At 39.7% G+C, this 14,915-nt stretch overlaps 1 long non-coding RNA gene across 1 annotated transcript in view; it reads right to left on the reverse strand.

Moving 5' to 3' along the window:
* Nucleotides 1–885, reverse strand: part of LOC127368083 (uncharacterized) — a 72,965-nt gene extending 72,080 nt beyond the window's left edge. Inside the window, exon 1 of the long non-coding RNA XR_007885582.1 lies at nt 584–885. This is a non-coding gene — a long non-coding RNA (uncharacterized LOC127368083). The remainder of the gene's footprint in view (nt 1–583) is intronic.
* Between the last annotated feature and the right edge of the window lie 14,030 nt (nt 886–14,915).

Below are 14,915 nucleotides of genomic sequence, written 5' to 3' on the forward strand. Positions count from 1 at the left end.
GACAGTTTTAAAATGTTCAGACTTTCACAGCCCATATGGACACAACAGAAAGAGGCTCAGTTCCTGCTCTTACTGGCCTTATAGACAGCAGGTTGTTTACTATCAATGCAAAAATAATATCTCTCTAAATTACTTTTGACCTTTTATTTTCACTATTCTAAATACTGAGTTGGTGACAAATTATTGGCAGGAAAAATGTAATCTCTCTCACTGTGTGTAGGCTATAGGGCTTCACTCTCACTACATTACTCAACAACAATATAAAACCCCACACGTATTATAAACAACAGGTTTATAATAAGACAGGTTGAAGACAGAAAAGAGGCAACACATCCAGAGGAGGTGGAGGAAATACACAATTCAACCTGATTATCTGTTACAGCTTTGGCAACTTACTCACACAGTTTACTGTAACCTCTACCTACGGTAAATAAACACACAAAACAAATAAAAACTCCACTTTAAGAGTCACCAATATAAAATCAGCAACAACGCAACACACTCATGATAACTGTAGACTTTTAAATATGAACAACAACAACAAATAAAACGCATAACCGTCGATACAAAGTGGGTTACTCACCTTACAGCGGTTACAGTTAAGTTTCTCGCAGTCTCCTGCTCTGGTTGCTTAGATACAGCTCCTTAGCAACGGTGGTCCAGTTGTCAGAGCAACCTGTCCGGATCCGCCCGTTGGTCTTGTACCCCCGCTAGCTTCACGTTAGCACTGCAGCTAACAGTGACACTACATACACAGTCAATGGCTGACACTAGCTTGGCGTTGGCACTATCGCAAGGTCAGCTCGTAAACTCTATGAACTCCAAACAGTCTGTAAAACACTGACGGTAATCGTTCCTCAGGTCATCATTTGATTGGCTGCCTCTCACACACCTGCTGGTACCTCTTCCCCACAGCCAATCAGTGATTGGGTGACTTTTACTCACTTCCTGTCAATTGTTTTAATATTCTTTAAAATATCTACATTTTGATGGATTTAAAATAGCTTTTTTTGTTTATATCTTGTCACATGGAAACAAGGGACTAAACTGGTTTAACAGTTTAACACTAACTAGTCTAACCTCTTGTTTTATTTTGTATATCTGTTTATTCCACGTTCTGATGGTAATTTATGGTAATCTATTCTGCTGCATATTGTGATAAACTGTATCTGACTCATCTTTATTTAATTATATTTTATTAAATATAAATCAATTACATATATATTTATCCATGTTTGTTTGTTTGTATTGAGGACAAGTAGGCAACTTGGCTTTGCAAATTAGCTCAATGAAGTTGAACTAGGCTAATAAATTAATTCAATAAAAATAGCACAATGCAGGATGTTAATAAAACAGTGTCTTCATGCACACCACACAACCATTACAGCTGCATTGGAAATGATCAAGTACACTCAATAAATATCTATTCATCAGCATTGCACTTTATTATCTATAAACAGGAAAATATATGACCACAGTCTTACAAGAACATCAGAGCTAATGGAAAATACAGACACATTTCAGTACTGTTCAAAACTCCCCAATGCATCTCTAACCTTAGCCAAATCATGTTATTATGAAGAAATTTCTTTTATAAGGGATGTCTATAGATAGCTGTGTCTTTTCCTCCTGACCCCAGTCAGGTTGGCCATGACCCTGATTTAGGGGTTAAATCCAGAGAAGCTCCTTATAGTTGGGTGGATGAAATGTTGCGTCAACGTGAATGGATGTGTGTGTGTGTGTGTGTGTGTGTGTACCGCTGCACCCCTGTGAGAGGATCTGGGAGCCCTTTATCACCTTCCCGAGCTGTTGAGCAAAAATAATGCCCCCTCTGTTATCCTCATCAGCGACGCAGTGAGCAAGTCTGAAGGGATATCCTGTTGGCGAAGTAAACGCATTCATCCTGCTTGCGGCGGTTTTGGTGACACAAGATTTACAAAATGTTCCACCCGCCTCCACTTACCTCGTTACAATACTCTGTATATAGAGTAATGGGCCTTAGATCCTCTGTTATTTCAGAAAACAGGGGATTCTCAAAATGGTGCCAACTTGAGAGGAGTTAACACGGAGACCCATACCAGCAGGGCTGTTCTCACTTACTTTGACAGCCAGGACTTTAAGGACACACTGCACTTTTTGTAAGGAGAGCAAAAGAGCTTAATTTAAACTTATTTATGACCCTTGTAAAATATATGTACACACTGAGTTTCACATTTTCATGTCAATGAAAATTAAAGAAATCTCTTCATTTTGTGGTTAAAAACTCCACCGGAAACATAAAATTCCATCAACCTAAAGACAAGGCTCTCTTTTAAATTCCTCCAAAAGTTGACATTTCGGACATTTTGGTCTTTACCTAATATGCTTCTCTTTTTTTTGCCCTTAATTTGACGTCATATGAAATACATTAAAATAAAGCGGACAACCTACGTACTTCAGTGTGAAGGGTAGGTTTAGAAAGCAGATTACTCAACATCCAACTCAATGACTTAAGCAAAGTTTTAAAACCACTATGAAACAATTCTGTGGGCTGGGTAAGGAGGAACCATTAAGTAGCTGAAGTAATTCAAAACATCCACTAACCATAATACACCGTGTGGTTTCTGATTTCTGGAAAAGTGAAGTACTTAAAAACAATCGGATTTGAAAAATTTCATCCTCCTCGTCATTCCTTCCCTCTCTGTGGCAACAAACTCCACCGTGGGACAAAAATACATCGATAAACAGTGAGAGTGAATTTCTTCTTTCTCTCTTTCTCTCTTTTTTTTTTGTTTTTGTCTGAATTATGGAGCTGTATCCTGCTATCACAGCTTGTCCCTTTTGTCTGACCCAAACCACACTTGTGGTGAAGCTCCTGTCATACCAGCAAAAGCAATGACATTAACATCAGACACCAGAGGAAGCCCGGTTGCAGGCCACCCAGGTTTTCCTGGGGTCTGGAGAGCCAGGGAAAGTATATCTTGGACAAGTCACCGGACTACCCTTGCATTTCCTATTATTAATTTTACGCAGGCGACCAACCCTGCTCTGTAAATCATACCTGTGGTTTAGGAAGGGCCGATGGGTCTCTTCTGTCTTCTCTCTCTAATTCATGATGGTCTGCTCATTGTCTGTCTTTCTCTCCATCTGCTAATCCATCTAGTTATCCAAGAGCTTATGCTTGTCACTTACAATGCAGCCCATACATGTGATATAGTCCTGAAAGGGTATTGAGATTCAGGCATGTGACATTTGGGTTCAAGTTTAAAAAAAGGGTCTGGATGAGTTGAAAGTGCCCTTTATCCCTTCCTTTAGTATCATCTTGTTTTTGGCGCCTTTGTGTTATTGCAGCATCAGAGCTACTTAAGAGAGGAAACTGTGGTGAGAACTGGCAACCCATAACACCCTTTGCCCTTCATCTTAAGCAGAGGAGGCACATGGAGTATTCCCCCTCTCAACTCAATATAAAACAGACACACAAGGTTTAACAGCAGGGTTAGGGAGGCTGTTAGAGGCATACTCGAAGGTTCACTTCACTGCTCTTTAAGGATCGGGCTCAACAATAATGCAGCTGATGATTTTATTTTTTTCGACCAAAGCAAAATAAAAAGAAAAGAAAAGAAAAGAAAACACAACATATTTCAGCAAATTTTAATTCCTTTGGTTCTTTCTGATTCATGAAGCTTGGAGGAATTTCAAGGTTGTGGGAGATATTTTTGCCCTTTCACATTTCAGCACTATGGCCAACCGCACAGTATATGAGCCTGTACATGTGAAAATAAAGCTGATTGAGATAGATATTTGATGCACAAATTAAAGTTGTGTGGTTAGCTATTGATATATGCACAAAGCTGCATGTCGTGTGCCAGCATAAACTGTATTCCCTGAAAATGTTTCACCCATTGTGGGCACTCCTGTCTCAAAATAGAGACTTTTATTCTGACAACTTTAAACGGTAGCTTGGCACACAAAGGAATAATCCTCCTGCAGAGCTAAATGGATCTACGTTGAAGCAGTCTCCAAACCGTCCACCATTTATAGAAATATGTTGAGCAGAAACCACACAGGGACTATCAGGTACATCTTTTGTTTAATACAGTAAGCCCATTCATTCCTCTTTTTGTTATTCTATGTGCCTTAATCCCATTTGCAAAAATTAGATTTTTATCTCCCCGGTGTGTTAAGTCCTGGCAGCACGGAGGGAGGGAGAAACTGCCTGTGAAACCTCAAGTGATTGCTGGAGTCATTCATTTTTAAGTTTCTGGCATGCTCACTGCGAGGATGTGGCAGCTCCCGCTGTGACGCATTTACTTGACTGGAGTCCATCAGAACACAACTGTAAGGGATAATAAGTACAGAGCTGATAGGGATCAGAGGAGCGGTAATGGGTTGTGCAGAAAAATGAAAATTCATAAGAAGAAGAAGTTTGAAGACAACGCTAAATACCAGCTGTGGAATGTATGTAGCTGACTTTAGTACAAATGTGAAGGCACTGGTACACTACTTGAGTGTCCACTGCATTACTTAGCACACATTACACTATAGCAGGACAGACACTGTACTTATTAAGCCTGATTTTAACCCCTGACTAATTAATTGAAATGGGACAAATTTCTATGTTCTGCTTTAACATGCAGTTTGAAGGGGATCAATTGACAATTAAATAACAACCGACCAGTGGTTCCAGTCTTATGTTCAGTGTGAGCACCATGTCCCAGCTGGTTAGCTGATTCATACAGTGTGTGCATAAAAGTCGTGGACCAATTAAAACATGTAGTGTGAAACGTGTATTAGAAATATCTCCCAAATCGTATCTAAGGATCATCCTATTTACTGGAATCATGAAGTTGTTTCCATTGCATAAGAACCTTATGGGATAGTAATGATTCATCCAGGCATTAGTCAGAATCTCAGGTGTTAACTTTAGAGTTTGATTGCAAAACACATGAAAATATAAACTAATGATCTTTTTCTTTGGCAAGTGACCATGGTATTAGCGGAATAATGCCCTTCAAGGTGTCCATAATAAAGAATTAATGGACTCAACCACTTCATTGTCCATTAATTCCTGATAATGGATCCCTCACCAGGCATTATCCCTTATGTGCATGAAACAGAATTATTAATCTACTAATATAATACATAACAACATTCACAGGTGCCATTTTTATGCACTCAGTATTCAGGCCTTTTTCTTGTAAGTGGAGTATTTTTACATTAGAAATAAATGGTCCACCCCTGGTAAATACTCAAACAATAAAAATTCCTTGTTTTAAAACTCAACATAATTCAATTCATTTGTTGACTTAGTGAGAGACTGCTTATGTTTAGATGCTTAGCAGTGAGAAACCTCAGCTTAAAGACAGCTGGACTCATAAAGATGGACATACGTGGAATGTGCCAGTAAAGCTGAGCAGTGGAGAGTCTCTGTGTGAATGTGTTTAGATTCAGTGTCATCTGAGTGCATTAGGTAGAATGTAAACACCCACAGCAGACATTTACTGAAACCAGTCTGCATACTTACTCGTGGAGCAAACAGGCAGCAATTGTAGCCGCGTGCGAACCCTGAATCTGACCGACCTTATTGATTTAAACACTATAAAGCTTTTGTGCGCCGAGGAGCGACTGTAGTGCTCGAGTCATCATCTCCTCGAGAATCCAGACAGATAGCTTCAGGAATTTTTAAACAAAGTTGGAGAAATCCATCATATCAAAACCGTTTTAGGTTTTATTTGGGCCTCTGGTATCTCTCATCTCTTTTGGAACATGACAGTAATTACAGCCATCAAGGTGCTTGTCTGGAGCCATCAGCCAAGAGTGTGGAGACTGCTTCTCCTCAGCTGGTCCGACATGGACTTCTGACATCACCGCTCCGTTTGTTTTAACAGAGCCTGAAGTATGTAATGGCGATAATCGCAGACAGCCCAGATTTATTCTCAGTTGTCGCCCCGGTCTAATTCATACATTAAGTTAAATGTTACTGGGAGGATAATCTTATAAACAAGGTAAAGTATTAGCCAGAGGAAGGAATGCGTGTGGATAAACTTCAGTTGTGAAATGGTCATAAAGGGAGTTTTCCGTCTGAAATCATATCAGTGATACATGGATACAGGCATTGATTTTACACGGGAAGTTCAGTTTACTTGTCGTGAGGAGGACTGCAGCCTGTGAAAACTGTTTTATGTCTTCTCTGACTTAAACACATGTGATGTCTTCATGGTTGCCTCAACTTGGGTTTTGTGGGGTTTGATAGGGTATTTAGGAGGCAGAGAGGGCCTAATGAAAAACTGTAGTGAGCTGCATTATGGGAAATGTAGGATCCAGCCTTTTTGGGTGCTTGACCCATACCAGGGACTAAATGTCAGAATCTCTTCTGTTTCTATTTGAACCTTTTTTTATTTTATTTTATTTATTTATTTATTTATTTATTTTAAATCTGTCTCTCAGAGGAGGAGGTGTGTTAAATCTGTGCTGTCATCATATTGGACCCAGTTACTATTTTATGTTAACTGCATTTACCTGCACTATTTTATTTTTTATATTCTGATCAGTTTATTTCAACATGTTGAGAAACAAAGAAGTAAAAAAAAAAAAAAAAGCTTGGACCAGGATATCTGCATAACTTTAAACTTATTTTCAGGAAGAAGATTTTTTAAACTAATGACAAAACCAAACTGACAGGACGGATGTTACAGTGTTTCAGGATGGTTGGATTATAGCTTTGCTGGACTCTTAGAGGTTAAGTACCTTGCTCAAGGGCACCCCGATAGTAGCACTGCAGGCAGGACAAAGCATTAGTCATTCGCTCTCCCTGCCAGACTTTCTGAGCCAGTCCAGAGCTTTGAATTGGCAACCATCCAGTTCCATCCATACTGATATACAGTAGTATGGACAAAATTTATGGTTATTTTGCTTTATGGTTGGATTCATGAGGATCAGATTACATCTATAGGCAGCATTTACCGACTGAGCTGCAAGGATTGCAAACACAAATTTTCTGATGTCGATGCAGAAAAGCAGGTTAAATGCATATATTTATTCAAGCTTGTCAACTTCCTGTTTTGATGAAGTTTAATGAAGGAAAAAAAGTTTAATGAAGGAAAAAAAATCTCATTGACAAAAAAATAAGACCTGGAAACTTTTGGACATTTTGGTATTCCCTATTGATGGCTCTTTAAAAAATATTGGCAAAAATGAAAACTAGTCATCTTTTTGCAGACTTTTTGTTCAGGAGGAATTAATTTAGGTGATAAATGTTGCCTTGTTGGTTACAGTAGGATAAAAAACACATCCAAGCAGGACTTGGCAGTCCTTTTCCACAATGTTCCATGAGTGGTGAACTGTGCTCCAGTTTCATGCTTGTTTGACAATGTTGTCACCCTTTTTTCCTCTTAAATATGAAACACTAAACACATGTGTAAAAATTATAGCATTTTAACAGCTATTAAATGAAAGGACAAATTATTTTTCTGCATAAAAAGAGCTGATTGATTTGCAGTGCTCGTTACTTAGGTGTTACTCTATTAGGTTTCATGGTATTATGTCTAATGATGTCAACTTTTCCCTCATGTGAACGTGCTCCGCCACATATTCATTTAAAGGGAAATGACACAGCTAAATCAAGTATAAACTCTTTATAATGCCCCAATAAAACACAGGTCTGGATTGAAAAAAGTCACCTCTGGAGAGAGAAATGTGCATAACATCAACAATCTGCTGTGAAATGTGAAATGAAGAAAGTGACCTCTGGTCCCGCTGCTCTTGGCCCACTCCCATTCATCAGCTTCTAGTCTCCACTAAAAGCAGGCTTTACAGCTGGTTGGCGCTTGTTCTCTAAAATATGTTCTACTGGATGGACACAAGTGTCGATGAGGTGGTATTTCTCAGGCCCTTGTCTTTCCGTTATCGCAGGATGTGGAGTCGAGGGAGAGTGAGGGAGCAGAGTGAGGAGGACTGGAGCCCTAAAGCATGATTTACTTGACCTTACAGTGCTGGAACTCACGACCAGAACCTCATTAATTCCCAGGGTCATTCTGTTCGGACATAAATTGGTTAAAAATCGGAACGCGTGGACGACTTCCAGACATACACAAAGAATTATGAAATCTCTGGCCTTACCCCACCCTCCCTGGCGCTCCTCGTACCCACTCCAAAACCAAAGCATTTCCAAATCGCCCCGGTGTAAATCACACAGGTCTGTTCGGAGGAGTCTCCTAATCCTGATCGGAGGGAGGAGGCCGATGGATTTGCTTATTAGGCAGCAAATATGGCATTGTTTTATGTGATTATCAACTGTGAATGATTTTTCACTCCCATCCATTCTGGAGCCTTGGCCTGTCTTTTGTTTGGGAAAAAGGAGCTGGAGGAACAGCAGGGCTGAGAGGGAAGCCCAATAAATTACACTAATGCACACATTTAAAGGGGCTCATATTCCCTCTGGCCTGTTATCAAGACTACTCCAGTGAGAATGTAAACTACCTCTTTCTGTCCCCCTCCCCAGGCCCAATATTTAATGTTATCATCCTTTAAAACAACTCCACTGTTTATGTTATCACAAATAAAGGGCAGATTATTTCAACTTTTTCTCACTATTTCATATTTTCTCCAGATTAGTCAGGCAAATAGTTGTCTAATGGTGCTGTTGGGCTCATTAATTCAAGAAGATAGACCCAGAATTGTGTAAACACAGTGAAGTCAGGGCTGGTGAATCACACCTTCAGTTTATAGAGACCGACAGAGGGGGAGGACGCTCTATATGAGCCCACACAAGGAAAGCCGTGGAAAGGAAAACAAGCGTAATCCTGCTGATAAAAGCAGGATTGTTTCAAAGTTTATTTGGACTCACAGTGCCTGGCTGAGGTTAGACCCTAATGAGACAGCAGCCTGTCCAGAGTGGATTCATCACCACTGGATTGGGGTTATCGCCCTCCGCCGTGCTCCACTACTTTTAATCAGGCTCCTCTCTGGTCACTCCCTATCAGCAGCAGTCCATCTCTGGAGCCGTCAGCATCCATCAGGAGCTGCAGACAGGCCCAGGGAGCACGGCTGAGGAGTGCATTAGTAAATTATTGCCTTTTGGTTTAGCTTTAGTGTCTGTCATGTCACAGAGCGCACAAGAAGTGAACACACAAACGCACACAAGTATGTGCATGCACTTACATACTTGAGACATTTATTTATGGGAGAACTGATAGATGAGATGAGACACTGTAGTAAAACCAGCAGTCTGATACATGTTGGAGTAGCTCATTGCAGTCAAATTCTGCAGAGCTGTAAGTCAAGAACACATAAAAGCAACACCTGTAGAATAAAATGCAATCCAGAATAAAAACCCAGCAATAAATACTAACTCTGTGGAGCTTCTAATGTAAAATTTCTGAATAAATATATGTCCTGTATGAGGACTATCACCTAAAATCTGGGCCTCTCTCTTTGCACAAACAAACAAACTTATCTTCTGCACACACACACACACACACACACACACACACACACACACACACACACACACACACACATATTTCTCTCTGATTAGTTTAACTTTTAAGGTGATTTAGTGCTGTTAGTGTTACTCACTACCATGACATGACCCGCTCCCACCTCATCAACGCGCCCCCGCAACCCCAAACAAGCACATTAAAGTCACAACAGCTTTTCGTCTTGTTCCGTAGAGATGACATGATTTTGCAGCTCACAATCTGCATTTTCGTCTTAAAAGAATAAATACAGATTTCTCTTCCAGCTCCAGTTAAGTAAAATACACAAATGTCAGACTTAAATCACTCATTGTTGATGTTTAGACCAGTTAAGTCAATAATCTCCATCTCGCAACAGTGATAAGTGATATTGCAGGGAGACTCTTTACCATTACTTCTCTGTGGCAGTTTGAGTTTTCTTATAGCAAAAACATCAGTCGGACCATGTGTTCTGAGTAATTGGCCCTGAGGGAGAAGTACCTTTGAAAGTAAAAGAACAATGTGGCAAATTGCATTTCAGTCTTTTCGCTTTTGCAATTCACAGTTACAGGAGACAATGTCTGTTTTACCAAGTGGTTATAGAGATGTCTGCAAAAGATGGACAGTCTGTGTTGCAAGATGAGGGCAACAGGACCGTGAGAAACTTAATGAGTGTTGCTGGTTAAAGAGAATGCAAACTCTTTGGTCAAGTGGTTAATAAGCAGTAAAGGGAAGTCTTTCCTGACTTTACAAATACACTGCCTGGCCACAAGAGCAATGTGATGAAACTAGATAAAGATGTATACAGTACTGCTCTTTCTTAAAAGTGAAACCTTTATACTTAATATATACATGAATATTCCAGTAACTTCAATGCACATTCTGGCCTCTACTATAGAACTGAAATAAAACTTCGGCCATCAATATGTGTAAAGCTATGCAGAGAGCTAAACACACTTCTAATAAAGGCTGAAGACAGAAGTGTTGGCCTTTGAACTTTTTACTGAAAGCACTTGTGAAAACACAACAAATGTAATTATATTTTAAAAATTCCTTTACCATAAACAAGATTTAGATCCAGGGCTGTAACTAAGATTTTAGTAATACTGAGGTCAAGAGTCCTCCACCATAAGAAATATTTAACCATCCAGATTTTCTCCACACAATTTAAATACTCTGTTAAAGCCTTTTCCACAATGGCACAAATACCAACCTATTACATTGTATGTTTCTGACCTAAAACAGTCCACTTTAAAGGCACGTGTAACGTAACATTTGTAACGTTTAGGAGGATCTGTTGGCAGAAATGGAATATGATATTCATAACTATGTTTTAATTAGTGTATAATCACCTGAAAATAATAATGGTTACATTTCCGTTACCTTAGAATGAGCTGTTTTTATCTACAGATGCCGGCCATGGATGCTGGCATGTTGAACCGCCATGTTTTTACAGTAGCCAAGAATGGGCAAACTTGGCTCTATATAGGGCCCTTTGCGTTTTGTCATGGATTTCACAGCCATCCTAATGTCTCCGTTGTGCTTGGAAGGTGAGGGTGAAGTGGGGGGGTTGCACTCTGTAACTATACCAATAGATGCCACTAAATCCTGCACATTGGACCTTTAAGGATCTTGACTCTAAAACATATCTGGACCAGGCTTAGAAAAACGTAAAATCAAGCATGTAGTAACAAGGAAACTGGGTTCACAAAAGTATTAACAGTCAAATTAGTTACGCTTTCCCCCATACCAGGTGGGACACGTTAGCCTCAGACTGCCAGTATAATGGGCAACAGGTAAAGGTCACAGCGAAGACAAAATGGCAGATGTAACAATGTTAGTTAAACAGTTAAAGACCTGTGACAGTGCCAGTTGCTACTGTCAACAGAGTGTTCAACCATTGACAGTTCATGTAATGGACAGAGCTTCCGGGTCTGTGAAGTAAAGCCAGTGTGGGAGTGTATCAGTGAGTTCATGCAGAGCGCCACATGAAACTCAGCTCAAACTAGGCAGTGCTGATCAAATATGAATCAAGATTCTGTTGCTGCGTTGCCTATATCTTTGTTTCAGAAACATATTTTCGTGTATTGTTAATCTGTTATACGAGATCGTGTGTGATCAGGCGAGCCTCCATTGTTTCCTGCTACGGACGATTAGAAACTGTGCAGCCAATGAGCTTCACCTCCGCTGGCTCCTAGAAACTGTCATGGCAACAACTGCGATGCCACACTCAAGGCTTCAAAGTGGTACTCGACAAACCAATGGGTGACGTCATGATAGGTTCACACTTCGTGTCATTGAATTTTAAAAAGATATCAAGTCAGTATTTGTTCATATTGGATGGTTTTCACCTCACAGTCCAATGCCAATATTTATTGTTACTGCAGGAAGTATGATTTTTTAATGAATTCAACTATGATCCTTTCTTAATCTTAACCATACCTTAACCATTTGCCATGACCAAAATCTTTCCCTAACCTTAACCATGCTGTGGTTACCAGAAAGCAGCACACAGTTGAAAAATTGTTGTCATTGTGTGTAAATTGTTTCGCCGTTGCCCAGGTAATGACAGGTTTTGCAGACTGGTCCAACATCAATGCTGCAAATGCACCAAACCTGTTGCCATAAACCATGGGCACATTTCAGAATCATGTAGATGTAAATATCTCCAGAAATATCTGTGACACATTTTTAATTTATAGCATTCATATGGTATTAAATTCCTCATGCAACATTAAATTGGAGCTGCAGCTGTAACATATCATCTATCTTGTCACAGATGTTTTTGATATTTTTAATAATTAATGTCAAAGGTTTAGACATTGTCTTCTGCAGGGAAAATATAGTGTGCAATGTGTTTTTATGCTGCATTTGATCTCTGACTTCCAGATTTAAATTCAGCCTGTGATTATATCAAATTCTATCATTCTATCATTATTATTTTATTTAAAAGATATTCTTTATTCATGCATTTCAGGCAATCTTGGAGCGTTCTGGTGTTCTTGAGATTGAACAATTAGTTTTTTCATTGATTCACAGAAAATTAATCTACAACTGTTTTGATAAATAAATAATTTTCAAGCTAAAATTTCAAATATTCTCTGGTTTTAGATTCTCAGATGTTAATATCTACCAGCTTCAGTCAGTCTTTAATGATAATGAATTCAGTATCATTGGGTTTTTCATTGTTGGTTAGACAACTGAAGCAATTTGAAGACGTCAGCTTGACCGTATTTTTCACTATTTTCTGACATTTACTGGCCAAACAGTTAATCGATCTAAATAAATGGCATATTGATCGATGATGAAATTACCTTATAGCTTGAGTCCTGCTATATAGCTCACTGTACAGTACACCGTCATGTTTCATAATGTCCAAATTAAGTCATTCACCAGTTGGACAGGTTAAGATAAATTGAACAGTCAAGCTCTTTCGAATAATGGAAAATCCACAATAAACCTGTTTCAGCTTTAGATGACATACTCCTTTCCCCCTGGACCATCCCATAGGCAGTAATTACAGGCTGCATAGCTTGTGTCTGTACGTCGTGTGGCCTGTGCTGCCGGCTGCCGAGGAGCCCTGCATCCCATCACAGGCTGTAATGGAAGCCAGATGTCTCCCTGTCTGTTTAAGGCTCATAATCAATAGCCTCACTCAGAGCAGCTCGGACTTTCTCTCCCTCTCTCTCCTCTTCGACAGCTTGTTATGAGAGGATCTGCGAGGGACTGGCATGTCTGTGCTGCAAACAAGTGGAAGTGTGTCAAGAGTGAGATTAACTAATTGGATTCCCCACATGAGTTTTTGTTTGGGGGAGGAGGGTCGGTGGGGGGGTAGATGTGGCGGGGGTGCGAGGGAAGGGAAGCGATCCCTCCCTGTAGCCTCAACAAGCTACATGACACTGAAGGCTTGTTCCTCCAACTACCAGACATCAACTCTGGGATTCCAACAGAGATGGAGGGAAGGGGATTCCCATGAAAAAAAAAAAGAGAGAAAAATCCGTCCAAATAAATAACCTGAAGTGGCACTCAAAGTGACGCAGTGCATTGCCATTTCCTGTGACTGTTTCCTGCAGTCAGACAGGATCACTTTATATCTCAATCCATGAGCTTGTGCCGGGGGAAACATTATGAAGCAGATGACTTTTTTTTTTCAGTATAAGGGGAAGTGGAGGGGTATGTATACAGCACAGGGTTACTGCAGGAAGAGGCAGAGGTGTGGTGATTGGAGTGTGCAGGTCGTGACCTCCAACTTGTAATGATCACCTGATGGATGTTGTGAGCCTGAGGTCAAACATGTGTCAGAGGAGAGCAGGACGGGTAGAGGGAAGTAGAGTGGCGGGCAGTTATGCTTGGTCAGGATGTCTCAGTCTACTGTACTGTGGAAAGACTTTAAACAGAACTTTATTTGCTGACTCGTATGACACCATCAGGAATGAGAAAAGTGTTTCCATTTGCTTTTCTCCACATTTTAGTTTTTTGCAAACAAAAACTCCCTCTGACATGTTAATGTTTTTATCTTTTTTTAACCAACACTTAAGAAATAGTGGTTATAAGTACATAACTACAGAAAACCACTGTCAACAAAAGAAAATCTAAAGAAAAGAGTTGCTGAGAAGTTATTTTTGCAGCACCAAACACACATGATTTCATGAGTGCTTAGTTCTAAATATGGATCCAAAACAAGACAGAAAGTTTTCGATTACTTCCTTAACAAGCTGATCCAAATACAGTAAGTCTGGCTAAACATGTTACAGAGGGCCAAACAGAAACCTTGAAATGTGTGACCATTATCAAACCCCACTAGCTTTTATCAGTAATGTTTAGTATACAGCTCAGCATAAACTGTCCTGGTAAAGATACAATAAAAAAGATGGAGCAGTCACTACTAAAGCGTGCAAGGAGAGCAGATTTAAAAAGGATTTCAGATTCGTTACAAATTTGGGTCTTTTTAATGATAACATTGTACTCACCAATGTAACTGAGAATGTGCAATACAGAGACATCGCTACAGTTAAGTAGGAAGCAGAAACACAAGCAGGTTGTAAACAAACCACTACAGTAGTTTAGCCAGATTATCTAAACTACTTCATTTGGAGGTAAAACTAAAAGTGAACGCACCAAAGGTGTTGGTAATATTAACTGTGTGTGCACGATGTAGTGAGTAGGGGAGGTCAAAGTTGCAGGAATTCTGTCTGCAAACAATGGTGAATGAACAGTTTGGGTAATAATTTCACTTTTTGGTAGGTGTCAACTTTAATTTCTGATTGTTTTCACTCACATTTTTTTTGTTTTGCAGTTTATTCAAAGTGACTTTGTACGCCTACTGGGGCTGCACAATTAATAGAAATATTATCGAACTCCCAATGTGGCCAACTGCAATACTTCTGTACTATTTGCACTACATTTCCCTTGTTCTGCTGTGTCTGACTTGAATTTTTTCCACAGGGGATCAATAAAGGCACATCTTATCTTTTTTGGATC

This window comes from Dicentrarchus labrax, unplaced genomic scaffold (genome assembly GCF_905237075.1).
Source record: "Dicentrarchus labrax unplaced genomic scaffold, dlabrax2021, whole genome shotgun sequence".
NCBI lineage: Eukaryota > Metazoa > Chordata > Actinopteri > Moronidae > Dicentrarchus > Dicentrarchus labrax.